Below are 23,761 nucleotides of genomic sequence, written 5' to 3' on the forward strand. Positions count from 1 at the left end.
AGGGTTCAAAGTGGGTTCTGCGCTGACAGTAGTGAGCCTAATGCGGGGCTTGGATTCACCAACAGTGAAATCATGATCTGAGCCAAAGTTGGACACTCCACTGACTGAGCCACCCAGGCACTTCAATTATACCTCAATAAATTTTTTTAATGGCAAAAATCTGCATATTGACCGATATGGATTATTTTGAGAGTAAAAGCAAGGTTTAGAACAGTGTGTTTAATATCATACCTTTTATGCAAAAAAATGAGAAGCTAAGGAAACACATTTGTTTTTCTTTGCATACACAAAAATTCAGGAAAGATGCACAACAAACGGTAACAGTATTCTCACGCAATGTGGGCAATGGGAACTGAAGGGGGGACAAAGTGTGAGATGAGGAGGAAGATTTTCAACATGTACACTAAAAAATGTTTTCAGTATTTAACTACATGCATTAGTTTCTTACTAAAACTACAATCTTTAATTTAAAACAAAATATATGGTATAGGTCAAGTAATTCATTTCCCATGGACCTGCCACCACTCCTCCTTGTGAAATCCTCTAGAAAAACACACCTACAAGGAACAATTGCAAAACATTAAAAAAAAAAAAAAAAAAAAAAAAAAAAAAAAAAGCAGCATTTCTTACTATTGATTATAGATGGGTAAGATTTTGGCCCAAACTCCATAGGCTGAACACCTGGACAATTCTTTCAGCCTTCTGTAGAGACCTAAAAGGACTCCTTGTCCTGAAAGGAGATGTGAATCTCACAGTAACACACCCACAAGGGCAAGAGAAAGGAGAAGCAGGAACAGGACAGGGGAACACTTTCTCTGAAGCCCAGCATTAACCTAGGCCTTCTCCTGTCAGAGGAATGGCCTGAGGCTCAAGGTGCCACGCAGCTTGAGGAGAGGAGAGCACTAGCCCCTGAAACCCTCACCGGACCTCCTCCCAGAAATGTCTAAAGGGAGACAAACGTCTTTTCCATGATCTTGTGGTTAGAATGAGAAGGAAGACCAAACACACAATGATTTACATCCCTTCAAGGCTCCACCTACAGGAAATGTGAACCTATCAGTATCACAAAATGGGTACACTATTGTTTGACACTCAGACAAGGGGTTAGAGGAGGAGCCCCATGCTCCCTGGAGAGGCTAACTGCATTTTTTTCTCCAAGGGTAAGTTCAGGAGTTTATTAGTTATGGAAGACATGGCTTTAATACTTCCTATCAATAAATATTTGCACATAACCAACATGACTTGAATCTACAATGTGCATATATTTCTTGCAACTTGAAAAACTCTAACATTAAACCAAGTAGAAATGTAATTATAGACAATACAATAACACATAGTTACAGCTTAAATTTTAAATGGAGCGTTTTTGCATGCTAGGGTAGTCACAGAAGCTGTTTGCTACCGAGGCCCTGGAGAGACATCTATGTAATCATTTGCATACTATTAAATGATACTTTTCTAGTGAAACTAGACGATATTAAACCTACATCCATGTGTTTTCCAATCTATTTTATCAATGTTGCCATGAGAGGTTCAAACATTGACTATTTCCAGTATTTCCATATGTGGCCCTTCCGTTTAATTCACAATTCACATAAATTAGAAGTTTAAATATAGGATAAAAATTTATATAAAAATCATTAACCTAAAACCTTGGAATAAGAGAATTCTGGAGAGCCAAGATTCTAAATAACTGAGTCATAATTATGAATACCACCCATGAAATATATATCATTTATATTCTATATACATATACATAGTAGATACAATACAGCCAGGTAAAAGTATGTGGGGTTATCTGTGTTGCTTAGTTTTTTCATCTATTTCATGATTGCTGTCAGCATCCCCTGTGTAGAAGCTTTTCTATTTCTCATTTTCTTGTTTTATATCTACTGTGGGCTTTTAAATCCTACGTATGTTGAAGCTTCTTCAAATAGTATGTAAGATTAAACTTTGAAATAAGTGCTAAAAGGAATTACTTGAAGCCACAGGCATGAGATTTTAATGCAGGCACTTAGAGCCATCCACTTTGGCTGTGTAGGGCTTTGTTGCTTACTGCTTAGGACTACATCTAATAGAAGAGTGTATGAATACCTGAGTTTGGGTGAGATTAGACATCACTTTGTAAGCAATGTCTACCCTATTTATGCCTTGCATTTCTTTTGTAAAAACAAATTTCATTAAAATGCATATAAAAATCACAATATAAAATACTTTTTTTAAAGCAAAGAAAAAAATGAGGCATAGTGTAAGGCAAAGGGAAAGAAGAGACAAAGCCAGGTCTAAGACTCAGCACACAATGCCTACCAACTAGTCCTCTCTATTTGCCAGAGATGAGTTACAAGTTTGGTTTTATGCTCTGTAGTCAGTCCAAAGAAAATAACAAAATTCATAGTGTCTAGTATAAATAATTGCTTAGATAAAACACAAGTTTTTCATATAGCGAATCCAGAAAGCAATTTTTCCTTAGTTCTTCATCAAGATGTTACTGTGCAACATTAAACTAGAATCTGCAACAACTTTTTAAGAGAAGCAAAGGTGAGTTTCATTGGATTATTTTCATAGAATTCTATAATGTCAATCAATAGCACAACTCAAAAAAAAAAAAAAATCTAGAGGAAAAGAAAAGGTTCCAGCTCATTGAAAACAACACAATGACTAATTCCAAAACACAAAAGCTGACCGTCTGTGGCTACTCCTGGTAGCCCATGAGCAGTGTCCTTGAGTGTTGGGTACAGACTTGGTCAGTTAACCGTATGGGTCTCCTTAGCTCAAGTCCCTAAAGGGTGTTTGACAAGCCTTACTAGGTCCCACCTGTTTGTCCCAGTTCCTAAACACATTACATAAGTTTTGATGTAAGCCAAAGAAACGCTGTAGGGAACTTTACGGTTATTCCTAATATCCACTTAAAATATGGTTGCTGGCTATAGGCTTTAGAACAAGAGAAGTAGAGACACATTAATCAAAAAAATATTCATTAAAGACATTACTGTCAGTGGCTAATGGCCAATACGTGAAGCAACCTGAGGTACTTATTGCTGAAGGCACAATCCAACATAAAGAGGGACAAAGAGAAAAAAGCTTCAACATATGAATGCAGCACTACTCTTTCCTGCCTGTGAAAGCAAGCCAAAATGTCAAAACTGACTCCTTAACTTTACTTTCTATATAAACAAGTAGCATTAGCATTTCCCCAAAGGAAAGAGTGGAAAATTGTTCATAATGAGGTAAGCTTTGGAATTAAAAACACAAACAGCGGTATGCTTGAACAAAGCCAGATTATTTAATACAAACAATGGATCAATTGTCAGCTGAGTGAAAAGATAACCCAATCTCCAGTGCCTTAGGGGCCTGGAAGGATAGCTTTTACACTTAGAAGTTTTTATGCATTGATTTTCCTATGTGTTAGAGAAGGGAACAGTTTAACCTTGACCAAGAGCTCTACACACACTAACGCCTAAAAGTAACTTAGCACTCTAATGGAGCAGGTCTTAACCTCCTGGAAAAAATGGATGACTTTCACCTATATTAATTTTTAACTATATACTCCAAAAGTGGATATTAAAGATTCATTGAGTTTAGCAGTGCTAGAGAAAGAGTGCCAGACTTACAGCTCTTAGAACGCAAAGCATTAAAATACAAAGACTCTACCTATGTAAATCACTGTTCACCACCAAAAACATGCCCATAACTATCAAAGTATTTACAAATACTTTTTTGATCAAGATGCTAGGGAATCAGGACTTTTGATTAGAAGAGACACCTATCCAACTCAAACCAGCTATCTCAGAAAAGGAATTGGCAGCTTCCCTAACCAAACTTCAGGATGATTATGGGCAAAGCTGGACTTCATGTGAGGACCGAGGCCTGAGAAGGGGCCAGTGCTCCCCATCTCTCTAGTTCTTGCATTGCCACATTACCACTTTTTTGGGGGTGTTGGCTTTATCCTCTCCAACATGAAACCTACTTCTTCTTCATAGGAGAAAACAGAAGTCCAGTGGCTCTCTGCTAGCATCTAAGCTGAGATGAAAAAGTTCTTTTAATTTACTTCCTTCTGTATTTGGTCCAACTGAATCACCAGCCTAATCTTGGACCAATCTTGTAGCCAGGGTGGGTGTTTTGTCATTGGTCCCGATAGGGTCATGTGCCTATTCTTAAACAAGGGGCAAAGGTTTAGGATTGGAACAAAGGAAGCTAAGTAGTTTCCGCAAAAGCAAGGAGAATGCACTGTACCACAGAAATAGTGATAAGTAATCAATCAAACTACCCATACAAAACTTGCTTATTTTGCTCTACTAAGTATTTTGACCAATTCAGATCATGCAGAAGTTGCCTACAGAATGTAGGGCCACTTTAGAATACTGGATACAGGATCTCACTAAGGTCTTAGTAATTTTATCTATGACTTACCTTACACTAGCATGGATTTAAGGCTGATTTGAATGTTACATAACTGGCACCAAGAGTCACACCAATGTATAGTGATGGCAATAGAAGCCAATATTCCGTAAGGAACAAACAAAACTTATTCAAAGAAGTGCAGTTGTGTTAAGAGAACATATATACCTGGAATAGATTGCTATGTGGCTCAGCAGGACTACCTGAAAGTCCCATGTGTCAAGAAGAATGGCTTTTATATAAGCTATTACTTGAATGGAATTGGATGTTTCTAAGGTATGTTAAAACAAACTTCTTCCAGCATAAGTTGAACTGGATATTCTGAAAAGCCCTTACTGCAAAACACATAGAAATAGTAGATAAAATACAGCAAACATCCATTTAAATGCATAGTTGTGCTTCCAATAGAGTGAGAAAAATATCCAAGGGGAAACAATAAGACAAAGCAGAAAACCCGGATGGTCAATGAGCACATACACTATGACTGCTCTATGAACATTTGCCAACCCCAACACTCTAGGGACTTGGATCTGAAGCCTGTGCAGGGGACAGAGGACAAGGCTTTGAGCTCTTGCAAAGAAAAGACTTGGAAGTGAGATGCCCACATAAATTCAGAAGTCATCAATCAGGGAAGAAAAGCTTCTAAAGAAAGTAAAGAGATGAAAGGAAAATTTGTCCATCTCTGTCTGAGACCTAAGAAAGGGGGGGCGGGGAACTCCCCCATGAGAATGAAAAACCATAGTCTTACCCTCACACACGTTTGGATTTTGAATTTGTACTTCAGTAGGAGCTAAGAAAACTTAAGCCAAGAAAGAAAGGTATAGAAATCCCAAGCAGGAAATGTTTTGGAACCTCAGGTAAACAAATATATAACTTATCTTGAGTGACATAGAACAGGGGCCTCAGACTTCCCACAAATTGAGAAAAGCTGAACAGGTACTCACAAATCCAAACTGTAAAACATATAAATTATTTGTTGGTTATGCTGACACTGGCCCATGGTAGCAAATTTCTTTATGTCAAAGTTGAAGGGGGTCAAGAATTTTTTTACAAGTTCATATAACCAGAGCACCTCAGTGGCTCATTCAGTTGAGCTTCTGACTTGATTTTGGCTCAGGTCATGGTCCCAAGATGGTGGGATAGAGCCATGCATGGGGTTCCAGAATGAACATGGAACCTGCTTCAGATTCTCTCTCCCTCTGCCCTCTCCCCCAATCATGCTCACTCTCTCTAAAATAAAAAAATTTTTTTTAATTTCATCTATCTTTAGGAGGAAAGGAAGGTGAAAAAGCATAAAAACTTAAGGCACAAGAAAGTATAATAAATTTAAATGTAATCACCATAAATCTAAATGGTTTGAATTAATCATTTAAACACAAGTAGTAAGACTAGGCTCCAAGATGGAATCTAGCAATATGCAGTTTATAATTTTTTTTTTAATTTTTTTAACGTTTATTTATTTTTGAGACAGAGAGAGACAAAGCATGAACGGGGGAGGGTCAGAGAGAGGGAGACACAGAATCTGAAACAGGCTCCAGGCTCTGAGCTGTCAGCACAGAGCCCGACGCGGGGCTCGAACTCACAGACCACGAGATCATGACCTGAGCCAAAGTCAGCCGCCCAACCGACTGAGCCACCCAGGCGCCCCTAGCAATATGCAGTTTAAAAGAGCCCACCTAAAAATGATGATATATACAACGAACTCCGAAAACTCAACAATAAAAAAGCAAGCATCTTGATTTACAAATGAGTCAAAGACTTCAACAGATACCTCATCAATGAAGATATCCAGATGGCAAATAAGCATATGAAAAGATGTTCCACATCGTATGTCATCAGGCAAATGCAAATTAAGACAAAATTCCACTACCTACTCATGAGAATGACCAAAATCACGAACACTGAGAACACCAAAATCTGTTAGGGAGTGGAGCCACAGGAACTCTCACACGCTGCTGGGAGGAATGCAAAAATGGTACAGCCACTTAACATTTGACAGTTTCTTACAAAACTAAACATAATCTTACCCACAGTGATCCCACAATGGTGCTCCTTGGTATTTACCCTAAAGCGTTGATAACTTATATCCACCACACAAAAACCTGCACACCGATGTTTATACCAGCTTTATTCCTAACTGCCAAAACTTAGAAACAATCATGAAGTCCTTCAGTAGGTGAATCAACAACCTGTGATACACCCAGACAAAAGACTATTATTCAACAGTAAAAGGAAATAAGCTAGCAAGCCACCAAAAAAAAAAAAAAAAAAAAAAAAAAAAACCCATGGAGGAATCTTAAATGGATATTGCTAAGTGAAAGAAATCAATCTACAAAAGGGTACATACTGTATAATTCCCACTTATGACATTCTGGAAAAGGGAACACCTTGAAGACAATGAAAACGTGGTTGATTGGGCAAAGAGGGAGGTGGAGGGATGAATAAACAGCACAGAGGACTTTTAGGGCAGTGAAAACACTCTGTATAATACTATAATGATAGATATACATCATTATACTTTTGTCCAAACCCATGGAGGATACACCACCATGAGTGAACCCTGAAGTAAACTATGGACTTTGGTTGATTATTCATATGGGTTCATTCTTGGTAAAACAACAACAACAAAAAACAAAATAAAACAAAACAAAGTGCCACTCTAGCACTGGATATTGATAATAGAGGAGGCTATGCAAGAATGAGGGTAGGGAATATATGAGAAAGCTCTGTGCCACTTTTTTCATTTTATTGTAAACATAACACTATCTTAATTATCATGAAGATTGAAATTAAAAGACAGAAAAGGAGTTACCGACAAAATGTAAATATTAACCAAAAGAAAACTGATATAACATTGCTACTATTTGATAAAATAGATTAAAGGTTAAAAGCAATAGGAGATAAAAATGATCGAACTCTCAGCTGTGGAGAACAAACTGATGGTTACCAGGGGGGAGGTGGACGGGTAGGGGGGATGGGTAAAATAGTTCATGGGTATTAAGGAATGCGTTTGTTGTAATGAGCACCGGGTGTCGTATGAAAGTATTGAATCACTATAATGTATACCTCAGACTGGTAGAACTCTGTATGCTATCTATAATGGAATTTAAATAAAAACTTTTTTAAAAAGCTCCAGTTCAGCAAAAAGACATACCAATCATAAGCTTTATGCAACTAAAAGTAGAGCTTCAAAACACAGAAGATAAAACTTGAGAGAATGAAGACAATAATTGGACAGATCCAGCCGTAACATTTTCAACCATGTTTAGTAATTGGTAAGTATACCAAAACTTAGTAAGAATGCAGAAGAACTGGGCTACATAATTAACCAAACTGAATATATATAAGACCTTACACCAACAATAGTAGCACACATTCTTCTTAGCATGTGATTACAAAAGAAGCTATCAAATCTCAATTTCAAATAATAAGTATTATACGGAAAAATATAGTCTGACCAAATTTAATTACATTAGAAATTAATCAAAGGTCATTTATAACAATACATTCACAAATTCTAAAACATGTAAAATACCTAATGAGTAAAAGTGGAAATAATAGAAATGTACTTAGTAAAATAACGAAAAATGCATATCAAAAGTTAGGGATGTAGGCAAAGTCTAGAAAATCCAGATCATTAAATTCCATACTAGAAAATTAAAATTTAAAAATGAATGAATTAGGGTTGCCTGGCTGGCTCAGTCAGTTAAGTGTCCAACTTCAGCTCTGGTCATGATTTCACTGTTCCTGGATTTGAGCCCTGCTTTGGGCTCTGCACTGACAGCTCATAGTCAGAAGACTGATTCAAATTCTATGTCTCCCTCTATCTGCCCCTCCCTGCACACGCATATGTGCTCTCTCTCTCAAAAATAAACAATAAAAAAATAAAAATGGAACAATCTATTTTAAAAAAAAAGTTTGTTTTTTGTTTTTGTTTTTTTTGTTTTTGTTTTTTTTAACAGAACTAGACTAATCATAAAGTTTTTATGGACCCACAAGACTGAAAATAGCCAAAGCAATCTCGAAAACAAGTAACAAAGCTGGAGGTATCAATCACAATTCTACATTTCAAGTTATATTACAAAGCTGTAGTAATCAGAACAGTATGGTACTGGTATATACACACACACACCCCCAAAAAAAAACACACATAGATCATCGCAACAAGACACAAAGCCCAGAAACAAACCCATGATTATATGATCAATTAATTTTCAACAAAGGAGTCAATTATATTCAATGGGAAAAAGACAGTCTCTTCAACAGTGTTGGGAAAACTAGACAGACAGCTACATGCAGAAGAATGAAACTAGCCCACTCCCTTATACCATACACAAAAATAAACTCAAAATGGATTAAGGACTTAAACCTGAGACCTGAAGCCATAAAACACATGCAGTAATTTCTCTGGTATCAGCCATAGCAACATTTTTCTAGATAGGCCTCCTGAGGCAAGGAAAATAAAAACAAACTATTGGGACTTTATCAAAATAAAAAGCTATTGCACAACAAAGCAAACAACCAACAAAACTAAAACACAGCCTACTGAATGGGACAAGATATTTGCAAATATAATAGCCAATAAAGGGTTAGTATCCAAAATATATAACGAACTTATACAACTCAATAACAACAATGAAAATAATCTATTAAAATGGGCAAAAGACATGAATAGACATTTTCTCTAAAGGCATACAAAAGGCCAAGAGACACATGAAAAGAGGCTCAATCTCACTCCTCATCAAGGAAATACAAATTAAAACCACACTGAGATTTCACCTCACACCTGTCAGAATGGCTAAAATAAAAAACACAAACAACTACTGGTGAGGATGTGGAGAAAATGGAACCCTTGTGCACAGCTAATGGGAATGCAAACTAGTACAGCCACTGTGGAAAACAGTATGGAGTTTCCTTAAGAAATTAAAAATAGAACTACCCTATGATCTAGTAATTCCTTACTGAGTATTCATCCATAGAATTCAAAAGTACTAATTTGAAAAGATATAAGCACCCCTATATGTATTGTAGCATTATTTGCCATAGCCAAATTATGGTAGCAACCCAACTTCCCATCATTATTTGAATGGATGAAGAAGATGTGGGGTATGTGCACATGTGTGTACATGTGCGAGCATATAATATATATACATATACACATATATACATAATGTATGTATACATATACACACACACACACATATATAATATACAATGGAGTATTACTCAGCCATAAAAAAGAATGAAACCTTGCCATTTGCAACAACAAATGTATGGATCTACAGAGTATAATGCTAAGTGAAATACGTCAGTGAGAGAAAGACAAATACCGTACAATTTCACTCATGTGGAATTTAAGAAACAAAACAAAGGAAAAAAGGGGCAAACAAAAACAGACTCTTAACTGTAGAGAACTAATGGTTAACAGAGGAGAAGTATGTAAGGGAATGGGTAAAAGATAAGGGGATTACGAGTACACTCATCATGATGAGCACTGAGTAATATATTGTTCAATAACTGCATAGTACACTTGAAACTAAACCAATAATGTATGTTAACTCCACTGGAATTAAAATAAAAACCTTAAAGGGTGCCCAGGTGGCTCAGTTGGTTAAGCGTCTACTCTTCATCTCAGCTCAGGTCTTTATCTCAGGGTTGTGAGTTCAAACCCCACCTTGGGCTCCACTCTGGGTGCAAAGCCTACTTAATAAAAGAAAAAGAAAAAAGTAAAGTAAATTAAAGAAAAGAGGGGCACCTAGGTGGCTCAGTCAGTTAAGCGTCTGACTTCAGCTCAGCTCATGATCATGCTGTTTGTGAGTTCCAGCCACAGTGCTGAGTGAGTTCAGCCTCTATGCTTACATCTCAGAGCCTGGAACTTGCTTTGGATTCCCTGTCTCTGCCCTTCCCCTGCTTGCTCACTCGCTCGCTCTGTCTCTCAAAAGTAAACATTAAAAAATTGTGAAAAGAAACACTTAGTAAATGTTTTTATAGAGTCAAACTCTTCTAAAATACAAAAGTAGTTGCCAGGGAATGGGGGAAATAGGATGAAGTTGGTAAAGGATAGTAACTTTCAGTTATAGAATGACTGAAGTCTGAGGATCAAATGTGTAACTTGATGACTATAGCTGCTAACACTGTATTGTAGAAGTTAAATTTGCTAACAGAGTAGAACTTAAATATTCTCACAAAAATAGTTTGTTTTTTTTTTTTTTTTTTTTTTAATTTTTTTATTTTTGGGACAGAGAGAGACAGAGCATGAACGGGGGAGGGGCAGAGAGAGAGGGAGACACAGAATCGGAAACAGGCTCCAGGCTCTGAGCTGTCAGCACAGAGCCCGACGCGGGGCTCGAACTCACGGACCGCGAGATCGTGACCTGAGCTGAAGTCAGACGCTCAACCGACTGCGCCACCCAGGCGCCCCTCACAAAAATAGTTTTTAAAAAGATAAATATGTTAGGTGACTGATGTGTTAATTACCTCAATGCGGGGAATCCGTTCACAATGTATATGCATATTCAATCATCATGTTGTACACCTAAGTATCTTACAGTTTTATTTGTCAAGTAGACTGCAATAAAGCGAAAACAAACAGAAAATGAATGCACTACATGATCCAGCATTTCTACTCTGGATATATATCCAAAAGACTTATAATCAGGATTTTGGAGAGGTGTTTGCATACCTATGTTCACTGCAGCATTATTCACAGGATTCTAAAGGCAGAAGCAACTTAAATGTACATCAACAGATAAATGGATAAATAAAATAGGAAATATGTACACAATGGAACAGTATTCAGTATTTAAAAAAGGAAATCCTGTCATATGCTACCACACGGATGAACCTTGAGAACATTATGCTAAGTGAAATGTCATTCACAAAAAATACTACATGATTCCACTTATATGAGGTATCTAAGTAGTCAAACTCTTAGAAATACAAAATAGAAATATAGTTGCCAGGAGCCGGGAGAAGAAGAAAAGAGCTTTTGTAACATGGGTATAGACTTGCAGTTTTCCCAGATGAAAAAGTTCTAGGGATTTGTTGTACACTATTGTACATATATTAACACTACTATACTATGCACTTATAAATAGTTAACCTAAACATTACCATCTTAACTTTTCCTCTTCTTACCTCGTTAAAAAAATTAAATTAAGCACCTATAAGGGGGAAAAGACAAAGTGGATCTAAAGAAGGAGGAAGAAAGGAAATAATATAAGAGCAAATAGTAATTAAATGGGGCAAAATTCAGTGGAAAGGATCAACCAAACCCAATGTTATTTCTTTCAAAAGATTAATGAGATTGTAAGTCCCCTTTAAAACAGATCAATCGAGAAGAGAATAGAGAATACAAAATGAACGTGTGTGTGTGTGTGTGTGTGTGTGTGTATACATTCCAGAGGAAAGAGGGTGTGTGAGATGGGCGAAACAGGTGATTAAGGAGTGCATTTTTTTTTTTTTAATTTTTTTTAACGGAGACAGAGAGAGATGGAGCATGAACGGGAGAGGGTCAGAGAGAGGGAGACACAGAATCTGAAACAGGCTCCAGGCTCCAAGCTGTCAGCACAGAGCCCGATGCGGGGCTCGAACTCACGGACCGCGAGATCATGACCTGAGCCGAAGTCGGCCGCTTAACGGACTGAGCCACCCAGGCGCCCCAAGGAGTGCACTTTTGATGAGCGCTGGGTATCACGTCAAAGTGTTGAATCACTATATTGTACACCTGAAACCAGTGTTACACTGTATGTTAACTCACTGGAACTAACTGGAATTTAATTTAAAACTTTTTTGAAAAAATTTTAAAATGAGAACATCTCAAAAAAGACTGAAATGCAGGATATGCCTGTAGACATAGCAGAGATGTAAAAGATTATAATATGAACGATTTCATAGTAATAAAAGTGAAAACCTGGATAAAGTGGATGCCTTCCTACCAAAGTACCATACTGGAGACTAGGCCGAAAACCTGGATGACAGAATAGCCTCTACACAAGTTTAACCAACAATTAAAAAGACTTCATCACTCCTCTCTCCTGACTAAAATTTAAGTCAAGAAATAAAACACTGAGCTTCCATAGTTGTATAGGTGAATTCCAAACTCCAAACCTACTCAGACAGGTCCAAAGGACACAAACAGTGGAGGGAAGAATACAAACATTCGAAGGGCAAAAAGTATAAACCAACCCTTCTGTAAGTAGTCAAACTGTCAGTCATACCTGAAGCATAGTAATTCACAAACAAGAGTTTATGATGAAACATTATTTGTATAACGTTACTGAAATCCATCTCCAAGTTAAAGTCCAAATTGAGATCAAATTATTCAAGATTACAATACCTATGTTTTATCCAGTATTTAATCTCCTCCAAGATTTTTACTAAACACTTGATAAATGTTTTTGTCTATTCTTCAAACCTATAAAATAAATATTCTATGTACTTCATAGGGGAGAAATCTGAGAGTCAAAAAGGTTGAGGAGTTTATAAAACATCACACAGCTGGAACTGGAATTTGATCTGGATCTCACTGAAATTTTGAGTTGAAATTCATGCTGACAACTGGTAGGCAGACTAGCTGACCAGTCACGCTCAGCACAGAGCACAAGAACTGTGGCCTAGAAGCCCTACTGATCAAGGACCAGACTATTAAATCACCAGTCCTTTAGGGGTGCCTGGGTGGCTCACCAGTTAAGCAGCCAACTTTGGCTCTGGTCATAATCTCGCAGTTTGTGAGTTCAGGCCCCACATCAGGTTCACTGCTGTCACCCTGTCAGGGAAAAGCCTGCTTTGGATCCTCTGTCCCCCCTCTCTCAGCCCCTCCCCTGCGCACACGCTCTCAAAAAAATATGTAATAAATCATATAAATGTAAAAACAAATAAGATAACCAGTCCTTTAATCCTCCCCCTTTTGACTCACATCATCCAAAGTTTATCAAATCTGAGCAAACTATCATGTACACAAGAAGCCCTCAATCTACATTTCTAGAAAAAATAAATTTCAGGAAAAGAACTACAGTAGTAATAGCTTACGTTCAAACTCTATTCTATCTCATCCTTCAACATTTCAATCTTCCACCTCCACCCCCATGTCTATGGCTCTGCTCTCTGAGCTAGATACGGCTTTCCTCTCTCCCATTCAGACTCAAAGCGATAGAACAGAAAGGGATGGGAATCACAGAAGACTGGTAAGATCTGGAAAATGGGGCTCAAGATGATCTTCTGACCCCTATTACATGGGGCCAGACCTCATTGGTAGGTGCTGATTTTCTGTGTTGCATCTTTCTTGGTTCCTCCTTTTCTCTCACTCTGGCTCCTATCGAAGTGTCCCCTGGTCTGACTTTAAACATTGCTTCTATCATCTCACACAGAGAAATAACTGAAGCCCTAAAAGATCAGGAGATCCATGATAGTTATTTCTACCATTTGACTTGAAACACATTTTTACAAAATTCATCACCTTCCACATGGCATCTACATGCATTCAGCAAACGCATGCACATACCATCACAACAGCAGCAGCCCTTGTCCTGAGTCTTGTCTCCCCACCTTTTTCCTGAGATGTAAATGATCAGCAGGCCTTCTTTGTCAGGGATGACGTTGTGTTACCTAAGAATCATAGCTGGATGGGGCTGGGTGCATTATGCTTTTATAAAGGATGGCAGATAGTCCTTATATACAAATGTTCATTCTTTATTCTCCAAAATCTGGGTTCACATCTGAGATTCTTCCTAACGTTGCACAAAATCTCACTGCATTGGTAATGCCATAATTCCATTGACTTGAACCTGATTAAATATGCACCTATATTTTAAAAAAAGAACTGCAGAGAATGTGCTTCGGCAAAAAATTTGCCATGCCTACAGAGTATATGGAACTGGTTTTATTTCAGACATAATGTATTTAAAGGATAGGGTCTATAAACCTGTGTTGCATCTGCGCATGTCATATAGATTTATTTCCTCAGCCCAATTTGCTACTGTTCTTACCTTTGTTGCCATCACTGCAGAATTAGTATTTTTGTCATCATTAGAGAGTTATAGTTCAGCAGTGAATCAAAACTGCAATCTTACTCCATCACATTTCGAGTTCAGTACATGCTTAGAGCTCCTTTCGGAGGTCATTAAGCACCACCGAGTGAGTGATGATATAAATTTCCTTGTACACCCAGGAAGAAGAAAACCCAACACTCTAACTGCCCTTGGCTATCACGGAAGGAGACGGTGTTGGTAACCACAGTCTGTTAGCATTGAGTTCCTAGGTGACCAGTTGCACAGAACTCCACTTACGCTACCAAATAAAAACCGACGAGGGGCTTTTACTGTGGTGGCAGTGGGGGATGACAGTAGTTCTGGAGGATGCAGAACTAAGGCCCAGAGCAGGTTTACACAGAGCAAGGTGGTGACTGTATTTTCAATCACACAATGTGTACAGGGCCCACAAGCCTCTCTCAGCTAACACAGCCTTGCAGTTAAGAACAACCATATCTCGACTCCAAATCCTGAGAATTCAGTGAGTTTTATGAATATGCTGTTTTGTTCTATCAAATTCTTCTACTCCTTGATTCCTTAAAACAACTTCTGCAGCACTTTGCAGGTAAAACTAAAATTTGCATAATTACTTCATTTGAAGTTAAACTTCTTAGGCTGCAAAACTGATTCAAGTGATTTTTAATGAATTATTATTAAATGAAACAATACTTTTCCCCTCAAAAAAGTACCAATTTCCTGGAAATGTACTTTATGGCTGTATTTCCTTTATTAATTGATCCTGGTCATTTAATTCAATAACTTCTATAAAGTTAAAATTATAACGATTTAATTGACTTTTGCCTAACTTCCAATTATGTCTAATTTGTTTCTACTCAGTCTCATTAGATCCAATTATGGTTGAACTAATCGTAATTTCTCCCAATAGTTCATTTACTTTAAAATAAGGACTCTGTCCTCTGTTACTTTCAAGTAATTTTTCATCAGGGTTGGGTAGGGTCTCTTAATTATATTAATACAAATGGCTTTCTACATGCATTGGTAACTTTGCATTTAGTACTTAGGCAATCCGTTGTAACTCAGCAAAGCTGGCTAGATCCTAGATACAGGAGAGGAGCTTTATAGGTAGCTACTCAGCAGCCATAATTAGTATCAATTGTAATTGGGAGATAATCCCTTGGCCTCACATTTCATTATCATAGAGAAAACTGTATAAATAATAATAATAATAATAATAATAATAATAATAATATAGAATTTGAGTAAAAGGGAGTGAAGTACAAACCCTAGCACTTGAGACCCTCCCAGAGCTCATCCAATGTAGCTCTTCATCTGGCTGTTCATCTGTATCATTTATCATAGCTTTTATTACTTAATAAGATGGTAAATTTAAGTGTTTCCCTGAGTTCTATGAGTTACTTTAGGAAATAATCTAATCTGGAGGGGAGTCATAGGAACCTCTGACTCATAGCCAATAGCCAACTGTTCAGCTCACAATTAACACCTAGGGTTTGTGACTGCATCCAAAGAGCAGGGAGGGCAGTCTTGTGGGACTGAGCTCTTAACCTGTGGGATCTGACACCATCTCTAGGTACAGAGTGTTAGAATTGAGTTAAACTGTAGGACACCCAGCTAGTGTCAGAGAATTGTTTGGTATGGGGGGGAAAAAACCCATTCATCTGGGGTCAGAAATGTCCTGAGTGTGATAGTAAAGGAGATACACCCAAGACAAGCAGCACAGGTTTTTCTTCCAATAACAATTCGTATTTTCCCTTATAAAGAGATAGTAATGGTAAGAAATTTAAACATGAGGGTTAAGGATAAGATCTTGATACGATTACAATGGCAAAAATAGGAAAGACACCAAGATAAAAAATTGGAAAAAAAAATATAGTCCAGGAGAGCTGAGATTATGTTGTGTTTCTGCCTCAAAACTGCTCTATAACTTTGTATAACACATTTTCTTTTCCTGGAGTCTTAATTTTCTTTTTTTTTATAAGGAGTGAAATAAGCCATCTCTAAGGTCCCCAAATACTGGCTTTCTCACAATCTATACGGAGAGTGAATGGACCCCTCATTTCAATTTTATAATGCTTATGCACAGTACTGCAAGCAGTAGGTCTAAACACTCACATTGGTCCTAACAAATAATTAAATCCATCATTCAGCAGCTGGAGGCTACTGCACTCTGTTAAGTATTCTTGAATCTTATTCTATCAATGTATCAAAATAAAATGCCAACAACTTAGTAGATATAAGCCTATTAGCAACTGTGACTGTGGTGTTATCTCAGAAAACCTTCTGAGGATAATGATAAGAAGTGGATCATGCTGAAAATTAGCCTAATCCCCCCCCCCCCCCCGGCACCAGATACACTAAAATAATTAACCATTCCATCCTTGGAAATTCACTACTCTCAAATATTCAAAAACCTTCCAAAGGGGGTCCGTGGGTGGCTTAGTCAGTTAAGCATCCGACTCTTGATTTCAGGCCATGATCTCACTATTTCATCAGTTCAAGCCCCAGGTTGGGGTCAGTGCTGACAGGGTGGAGCCTGATTGGGATTCTCTCTCACCCTCTCTCTCTGCCTCCCAACTGCTCATTCCTTCTCTCTCTCTCAAAGTAAATTAACAAACATTAAAAAAAAAAAAACAAAAACAAAAACAAAAAACAGGGGCGTCCGGGTGGCTCAGTCCATTAAGCGTCCAACTTCGGCTTGGGTCACTATCTCGCAGTTTGTGGGTTCGAGCTCCGCATTGGGCTCTGTGCCCACAGCTCAGAGCCTGGAACCTGCTTCGGATTCTCTGTCTCTTCCTCTCTCTGCCCCTCCCATGCTCATGCTCTCTGTCTCTCAACAATAAATTAAAGTTTTTTAAAAATCCTTAAAAAAAAAAACCAGACAAAAAACAGAAAAACAAAAAACAAAACCTTCCTAAGATCTGCAGTTTGGGAGCTGACATTACTCTAGTTCTTTATGCAGGTATTAATGGCATCCTCACTGGGTTAATAATCACACATAATAGCAGCCTTGCCTTTCATTGCAAGTTTTTAAAATACCTGTTTATACTCACAATCTTAATGTCAACCTTAAAATTCTTAGCAAAACATTCAGGGAAATAATTAATAACGTGGGGTTAAATATCTGGCACGCCCATAAATAATCAAGTGGTAAAAGAAATGTCAGTAATCTCTAACAGTCCTGTGAAAAGACATCAAGTTTAGCATTATCAAGTTAATTTTAAAAAATCCTTCAACTGCTGAACTTTCAAGGTGTAATGTTGCCTGCAACTGAGATATGTGCCTATTCAAGATTATCGGCAATATACACGTCAACATCTCTAGTAAACTCTACCTGACCTCACCATGTGAGGAAACAGGGAGAAGGGATAGTGAGAGTATAGCTTAGTACAAGGCTTGGACCTCCAGGAAGCGAGGCAACCAAATTATTGCCCCACCGTGCCTCTTTGCCACCTATTTTGATCATCCAGACAGACCTACACTGAAGCAAAATGAAAGCGCTAACATAGAAAAATAAGGCCAAGGAAAGTCTTAGTTTCACACAGAGAAATACCTAGTCATAGTGCCACACAGTGCACTCCCGACCCCAGGATTTTGTACTCTCTTGCTATTGATTGTAAGATGCAGAGGTAGTACAAATCCATCACTGTCACTGGAAATACTGCACAAAACACACGTGCTACAGATAACTTATCAGAGTAAAAACAAGATTCTGGGACATCAAAACCCCCCACTTAACATGCGTCTAACTTTTTTTCTGAGCTACCAGTTGCCCCTCACCCCACCTCAGACGCGACAAATGAAACACAGGCCAATCCACGGAGTCACCAGCTGCCTGGGAGATGGCCAGATATTCGAAGTTCTGCACAAAGATATAAAATGAACTTGTGTGATACTCTTCCTTGGAAATTTAAATTAGGAATGCATAGAAACCAGGCACACGGCAATAGAAGCTAAGGTGGGAAAATTCTAATAGAGGATTTTAAGGACCAAAAGTGAGCCAAGGTTAAGACAGGAGTGCACAGTAACTGCTAGCCCCTGGCCAATCTACCATCTAGGGACTAAGTATAAACATATATGGAGACAATTTATTGCTAAGATAAAAGAGATAGTATTTTTAAGTGCCAAGTTCAAAGGGAGCTATTTTCTTAGTGCCAAACTTCCATACTGTATCACGGCCAAATGGTTTAGATTTTTATTAACCACAGGAAGACATATTAAAGGACCAAGAAAATTTGGGGGGAAGGCATTCAGAAAGCCCAGAGAATGAGCCACTCACCCTTCCTCTAATTTATGCGATTGCATGCGAAGTGGGGAATGTAAGGCTAGCACACTTGAAAAGTGTATGAAATTCAGATCACATCAGGATCGCAAAGAGGAAAGGCTGTTGTGTCAGATTCTCAAGTCATTTATGGGCCTAGATTAGCCATGGAAGACAGGTCAGTAACAGGTGGCCAACTAGTCGCCCTCATCAAAGGCTTCAAATAGGGTAAACGAATTTTTATGGACATGATGTCAATGCAACTGACTGATATTCTTGATAGGAATGAATCTACACCCTTTATAATACTATAAAAGTATGCCTAGATGTGCACCAAAGACCACTTATTCCCTCCAACAGACTAAGTCTCTGCTGCCTACCTGCATTTCCAGAGACAGAACATAAGCAGATGATAGCCCAGAGTTGCTAGTGGCCTGGCAATGAAACAGGTGCCCAACTATCTCGTTCCGCCACGATGCCCTCACCCCTATTAGTACACCACCCTCTTTTCCTGATTCCTGACCTTCCTGGACAAGAGCAAAATATGGAGTCATCCACAAGTTTCGAGACAGACAAGAAACAGAAAGGAAGCAGAGAGAGCACTTACATGAACATTTTGGTGTATCATTTGTTGATATTAAAACTGAACAGTTTCCTGCCTTCTGGCCCCGCAATTTCAATCCTACTGATATATTCAACAAAAGTTAATATATATGTGAGCCCAAGGGGAAACAGGACCACAGCTGTGGGTGCTTTTTCTGCCCATGGTGTCTCAGATTCGTTTTTAAGTAACCGAGAACTTAATCTTCCAGAAGGTCAAAAAGAACATCTTATGCCTCAACGCCCACCCCAGCTCCTACAACACAAATGTCCAGAACACCAGGGTTTGTGGGGATACAGTACATCCAGGCATTACCATACAACTACAAGCTGGGAGGGAACCTGGGCACCAACAGCCAGGTCTCAGCATCGTCTGGTGTTAACGATTCCACAACCCCCAAAGCCACCACATAAGCTACTGATGCCCTACATGAGGTATGGCACAAAGTTCTGGAACCAAGTAAATGCTTCCAGCCCTGACCTAAAGTCGCAGGCGACTGGCCAGATTAATGGTGGCATGTGGTGAGATTTCACAGATGAAGAAAAATAAGAGTATTGAAACAAGGATGCAGTATAGAAGACAGAATGGAATGAATCTACGAAGGACTATCGTAATTCTCCCACACGCCCTGCTTCCATAAATACAAAAAGACATGCAGACGCTGCTTTAGGGGAAGAAAGTGGACAGAGACGGTCTCACATGGACCAAGGAGAACCTTATGCGAGAATTGAGCCTGCTGAAGATGCCGATGATTATGATGATGGCTTTTCAATGAAGCACACAGCCACCGCCCTCTTCCAGAGAAACTACAGTGTCCTCAGTGAAATCCTCAGTGAGAGTGTGGTGCCAGACATTCAGACAGTTGTCACAACAGCTAGAACGCAGGTTATCACAGAACCTTGATGGTTCATCAACTAGAAGCTAAACTTCTTTGAATACAGGAGACAAACCAGGAAACGAAGAGGAAATTCCTGGGAAGCACAGATTCATAGAACAATGAACTTAAAAGTTTGTGTGGTTTCCAGGTAGAGGTGGATGTGGAAAAAAGCGCCGCTGAAACTGCAGAGGCAGAGAAACAGGGTCACGAAAGGCTGGAGGGAAGAGAGACAGAGGCAGCAGAGCAAGATGAACTCAGGCGGAGCATCACGGTTTGTGAGGAAGTAAACAGAGAGAAATTAACCAAGAGCATCCGGAGGGAGACAGAGGAGACACATCTTGAAGAAGAGATGGAAGGCCAACAGGATGGGGAGGAAGACTCACCTACTCCTGAGAGCAGACAGAAGGGGAGTGCACAGGAGGGGCGGACGGCATGTCTGAGGAAGGGACCAGTTAGTAACAGTGGCTCGGAGAGCAAGAACGCGACAGTGGAGATCCACCATCAGACCACACACCGGAAGATGAAGGAATAGATGTTCAATGTTAATAGCACTTGACATCAGTAACAAATGGAAGTACCGAAATGCCCATCAACAATGTAGTGATAAATATGTGTGGGGACGTTTGTACGAGAGTAACAAATATGAAAAAAAAAAAAACCGATTTCTACAGGCAATAGCATGTATTAAATCTCACAGACAGAATGTAGAGCCAAAGACCCCGTCCACAAATAAAATTCAGAGTATAGTTTCAGTTATAAAAGATTTCAAATCTGGCAAAACTAATCTATGGTGTGTGAAACCAGGAGAGCAATCATTGTGAGGTAGATATTAAGAGTAATGACTAGAAGGGGATTTAAAAGGGACTTTTATAGCACAAGGAATGCTTTGTATTTTGATCAGGATTGTGGTTATATGAGCATTTTCACTTCAAGATGATTCATCAATCTGTACACTTTTGACTTGTTCACGTTTATGCATGTATACTGTACTTTAGTAAAAAGTTATTTGGAAAAGGATACACACACACACACACACACACACACACACACCCAGAAAAAAGACATACTATCACCTTAATTATAACAGTAATAATAAGAAAAATCTTAAAAGCAATCAGAGAAAAAAACACAATGCACTCAGAGCAATATGAATATATACGTATTTACTTATTTATATGTATATACACATTATATATGTATGTTTATATATGTTCTATACATATATTTATATACATTATATACAGGATTATAATACATACATTGTAAACCGTCGAGCAATTACAAAAAAAAATTCAAGTTTCCAGTAAGTAATGAAGAAAAGACAGCAAAAGGATAACAAATATTAAAGTAGACTTATGGGGCGCCTGGGTGGCTTCAGTCAGTTAAGTGTCTAACTCTTAATCTCAGCTCAGGTCATGATCTCACAGCTCATAAGTTCAGCCCACCACAGTGGCTCTGCACTGACAGTGCAGAACCTGCTTGGGATTCTCACTCACTCTCTCCCTCTCTCTCTGCCCCTCCCCCACTTTCACATGCACTTTCTCTAAATAAATAAATAAATAAATAAATAAATAAATAAATAAGAGACTTAAAGCCAACTATACTGATAATTTTATTAAATGTAAATGGACTAAAATAAAAAATTGAGGTCAAGAGAGTAGAGAGAAGTTCAAGAATCTATGAGATGCTGTCTATAAGAAGCTTTAAATATAAGAGGATGAAAACAGAGGTACAATATAAACACTAGTAATTAAAAATGGGTTTCAGTATCATAAACAGCAAACCTAAGAAATATTATCAGTGACAACAAAACAAACTTCATAATGAAAGTGATCAATTCATCAAGACTTCCCAGCCCTAAATATGTACATAACGCAGCTTCAAAAGTACATGAAGCGAACACTAACCGAATTAAAAGGAGAAATTGAGATTTCAATACTCCTCTTTTGAAAATTGATAGCAGTAGGCCAAAAATCAGGAAGGGTAATAAAGATTCATAATGCTGTCAAATAATGTGACCAATTATAATACACAGATTATTTTTTTTCTATCATACATGATACATTCAACAGGATGAGTCATATGCTGGCATTCAAATATCAACAAATTCAAAAGGATTAGTATCATGCAGTGAATTCTCTGGCTGGAACTAAAAATAAACCAAAAATATATTTTAAAATTTCTAAGTATTGAAAAATTAACACATTTCTAAATAACTCAAGGCAGAAGAATAAAGGATTATAAGAGAGAAATTTTAATAATAAAATCACAGAAACCGTAATTTATGGAATGCAGCCAAGCAGTACTTCAAGCATTATGTATATTTTCAGACAGTTCTATTATAAAAGAAGGTCGTGGGGCGCCTGGGTGGCGCAGTCGGTTAAGCGTCCGACTTCAGCCAGGTCACGATCTCGCGGTCTGTGAGTTCGAGCCCCGAGTCAGGCTCTGGGCTGATGGCTCGGAGCCTGGAGCCTGTTTCCGATTCTGTGTCTCCCTCTCTCTCTGCCCCTCCCCCATTCATGCTCTGTCTCTCTCTGTCCCAAAAATAAATAAAAAACGTTGAAAAAAAATTAAAAAAAAAAAAAAAAAAAAAAAAAAAGAAGGTCGAAAATCAACTATCTAAGGGGCACCTGGGTGGCTCAGTCGGTTGAGCGTCAGACTTCAGCTCAGGTCATGATCTCACCAGTTCGAGCCCCATGTCAGGCTCTGTGCTGACAGCTCAGAGCCTGGAGCCTACTTCTGATTCTGTGTCTCCCTTTCTCTCTGCCTCTCCCCAGCTCATGCTCTCTGTCTCAAAAATAAAGATAAACATTAAAAAATTTTTTTTTCCTGAATCAACTATCTAAGCTACCACCTTAAAAAAAGGAGGGGGGGGGGGGTACAAATTAAACCCAAAGTAAGTAGAAGCCAGAAAAATAAAGGAAGAGAAATCGGAAATACACAAAACAAAAACAACAGAACAGGAGTGCCTGGGTGGCTCAGTCAGTTAAGCGTCCAACTTTGGCTCAAGTCATGATCTTATGGTTTATAAGTTCTAGCCCTGCGTCGGGGTTTGTGATGACAACTTGGAACCTAGAGCCTGCTTCAGATTCTGTGTCTCCCTCTTGCAAGCCCCCTACCCCCACACTCATACTCTGTCTCTCTCAGTCTCAAAAATAAATAAATGTTAAAAAATAAAAATAAAAAAAGCTGGTTCTCTTAAAGTATCAATAAAATTGCCAACCTTTGGTCAGACTGATCTGGGGGAAAAAAGGAGAAAGAACGTACAAATTTTCAAATCAGGGATATAAGATAAGACAACACTGAGGCTATAGACTTTAAAGAGTTAATAAAGGAATATTTTGAACAACTACATGACAACAAATTCAACAACAGTGAAATACAAAGGGAAATACAAATTCCTTCAAGACACCTAAATAAAACACGGGCAAGACCTGAACTGATATTACACCAAAAGGCATATCCAAATGGCTAATAACTACATAAAAATTTCTCCATATCAGTCTTAGAGAAAATTGTATTTAAACTAAATCACTTCATATGCACTAGAATCATTAAAATTATAAAGATGGAAGATATCAAGTGTTAGTGAGGAAGAGGAGTAATTGAAAAACTTGTAC

The 23,761-nt window shown here is 38.3% G+C and overlaps 1 pseudogene; it reads left to right on the plus strand.

Moving 5' to 3' along the window:
- The window catches only part of LOC131507952 (SWI/SNF-related matrix-associated actin-dependent regulator of chromatin subfamily E member 1-like), an 89,978-nt pseudogene extending 69,291 nt beyond the window's left edge, over positions 1 to 20,687 (plus strand).
- The last annotated feature ends 3,074 nt before the right edge of the window (positions 20,688 to 23,761 follow it).

The sequence above is a fragment of the Neofelis nebulosa genome, chromosome 3 (genome assembly GCF_028018385.1).
Source record: "Neofelis nebulosa isolate mNeoNeb1 chromosome 3, mNeoNeb1.pri, whole genome shotgun sequence".
Lineage (NCBI taxonomy): Eukaryota > Metazoa > Chordata > Mammalia > Carnivora > Felidae > Neofelis > Neofelis nebulosa.